We start from the raw sequence: 3,016 nt of genomic DNA, 5'->3' as shown, positions 1-3,016 counted from the left end.
AGCCAATGCAGTCAAAAACTCCAACTTGGCTCCCCCAATTCTCTGTTGTTTCCATCTCTTGGGGCCTGGCACAGGAAGGTGTCCTTGAGTTTGGGGCTGCAGAGGAATTGTTTTGTGTAAAAATGGGAGAGCAGGAGCTCAGCACTGTCTGTGGAGTCTGGAGTTAAACACTGAAGAATTCCAGGGGTACAGAGACATGGAAATAGRGAAACTGAAATCCTAAGGSATCACCMTTCCATCCCCAGCCTGTGTCTGTGTTKTTCCTGCTCTCTGGACTGCAGAGTGTTCAGAGAAAGGCCCCACATTCAGACAGCACCTGGCTCCCCTCATTCCCTGTCTTTCTCCCAAATCTGTCCTGGATCCTTCCAACCAGCTCTGCCCTGACCTGTTTCCCTCCTTCTTTTTTCTGCCAGCCTTAATTTGGTCAGCTCCAAACTGATTCATCCATTTTCCTGCCCATATTTTTAATTTCTTAGGGGCTTTTGATAATTATTTGTGCTGGAGAGAGGCTCCTTCTCCTTCAGTTGTATCTCCAGTGTCCTTTAGCTTCTCCTGGCACCTCAGTGCCATTGAACAGGTCTGGTGCCAGTGCCACCCCCTTTGCCATCCCCTTGGCCCTGTTGTTCCCAGCTCAGTTTGGTGCCATTGAACATTAAATCACATCTAAAATCTCTCGCCTATTTTTCTGTCTGTCTGATTGAATTTCTCCCAAAGCCAATTCTGATTATTTTTAAGAGACTTTAGTTTCTCAGAAGCCTTGTCTGCAGCCCATTAAGTTTCTCCTGACTGCACCTCCCCTTTCCCTCTGTCTCCAGAGGAGCAGGAGCCAAGGCTGTCATYGGGCTGTTATTTCCAAGCTCTCTCCTTGTCATGGTCTGTCACCTTTTGCGTGCCACGTTCAGCCCCTGCATTTCAGGCTACATTTTTCTCCAGGAAATGAGGATAATCCACATTTTCAGAAGTGTTCAAGCATTCAGCACGTCCTGGGTACCCACCCACCATTASCTGAGCACAACTGAAAAGTAGTTCCTGAAATAACCAGGGCAATAATTTTCCTGTGTTTTATTATAACTTTATTTTTTTTAAAGTCTTATTATTACATCTTTTATTCTGTGCCTCTTTGGAGCTGTGAATACAACAAATCATTTTTCAGGGTCAGCTTTTTKTTTTTAGTAGACGGCTCTTTTGCATCTCTGCAGATTTTTTTTTTTTTTTCTTGCTTCTCCACTTGTCCTTGACTTTGGGGGGAAAAATTATAATTATTGTCTATGTTAATTAGCAAAAATATCCTTGCCAGCTCTAATAGGAGTCTATGATCAGAGAGGCTGATTTGGAGGCATTTGGGCTGTCCAGTGATTCCCTTCTCTCCCCTTCATCAGCAGTAATTTTTCCAAGGTCTTTCTTTTCCCCCCTGCACGAGGGGCTCAAACTTACCCAAGAATTTTGGGGTGGGAATGTTCTGGCAGCACTTGGGAGAGGTGGCCATGTCCTGAGTGCTCTGACAGAGCACAGGGGACCAGAGAGATGCGGAGAGTGTGGAATAAAAGTTGAGGTTGTGATGGACTGACACAGAATCACAGAAGACCTTAAATCCCATCTCATTTCACCCCTTTCATGGGCAGGGACACCTTCTACCACCCCAGGGTGCTCCCAGCCCCAATGTCCAGCCTGGCCTTGGGCACTGCCAGGGATCCAGGGGCAGCCACAGCTTCTCTGGGAATTCTATTCCAACCCCTCCCCACCCTCCCAGGGAACAATTCCTTCCCAATATCCCATCCATCGCTGCCCTCTGGCACTTTGAAGACATTCCCTGTGTCCTGTCCCTSCAGGTCCTTATCCAAATTCCCTCCCCAGCTTTCTTGTTGACTCCCTTTAGGTCCAGGGAGATGAAATAACTGGTCCAGGGCCCCTCTCAGCTCTGCCAGGCTCTTCCTGGTTCACTCTTGAAAGGAGAAATTGAAGATTATTTAACCTGTGTAACTGTCCTGAACCAAAATATCATGAAAAATTTAATCCCTGGTATGGAAAACTATTCAATAACCATAATTGCAATAAAACTGCCCAATCAAATTTGGATTTTCATAGTTTTGGTGCTGCAGCAAACCCTGTGCTCYTTGTTTCAGCTGCAGAATCCACTCCAGGGATTTGCCTGATGGATCAGAAAGATCTGGGAGATGATTTTCATTGCACCTGAGCAATTGAGACCTTTGCCTGATTTCCCTCCCCGCCTCTGAGAGCAGTCAGCGATTTTCTGACAGCAGATTTAAGGCTGTCAGAGCTCCAAGGAAACCTGAGATATTTGTGGAGCCTGATGGTTGGGAACGTGGCCATTTGTGTCATTTGCCTTCGCCTGGGCTCCCTCCCTTCCCATTTCTGGGGTCTTGGAGGTCACAAACAATTGTGTTTGATAATGAAGAGCGAGGCAAACCCGCTCAGGGTCCCTGGCTGGAGCTGCACTGGAGCTGAGCTCCGCTGCACCAGGACTCCAYRATCCTAAARGCCTTTTCCAACCCAAATGATGCCATGAYGCTCTTGCTCCAGGCCCCTTTTGCCCCTCAGTACCTCTCAGACCATCCTTCCAGCCTCCCTGGGCATCCTCTGTCCTTSGAGCAGAGGGAAGGGCAAACAGGAGCCCTTCAGTACATTATTTTGTGTMGCTCCATCCAGCTCCCCTCCATTATCTCCTCTCTAAATTTAACAGCCTAATCTCTTCCATCTGTCCTTTCACAGGCACCTTCATCTGCCACTGAGCACTTTGGTCTCACTTCTCTGTAACTTTTCTCTCCCCATGTCTCCTTGCTGGGCAGGCAGAGAAGAAAACATGGCTGTGTTTTGGTAGAGCTGAGCTGAAACTTGGGGTTAAGCAAAGATAGGAAAGAACATTAAGAAAAAATACAAAACGGAGAATCAGGGTGAATTGTGATGTGTGAGTGAGGAGGAGCAGCCCTGGAAGCACAGAGGAAGAGGAACTGGGATGAAGGGTGGAACACCAGACGTGTCTCAAAAAAAGCCATTG

Source organism: Malurus melanocephalus, unplaced genomic scaffold (assembly GCF_030028575.1).
Source record: "Malurus melanocephalus ecotype Western Australia unplaced genomic scaffold, MMel_1.1 scaffold_541, whole genome shotgun sequence".
NCBI lineage: Eukaryota > Metazoa > Chordata > Aves > Passeriformes > Maluridae > Malurus > Malurus melanocephalus.
This window is presented reverse-complemented; position numbering follows the sequence as displayed.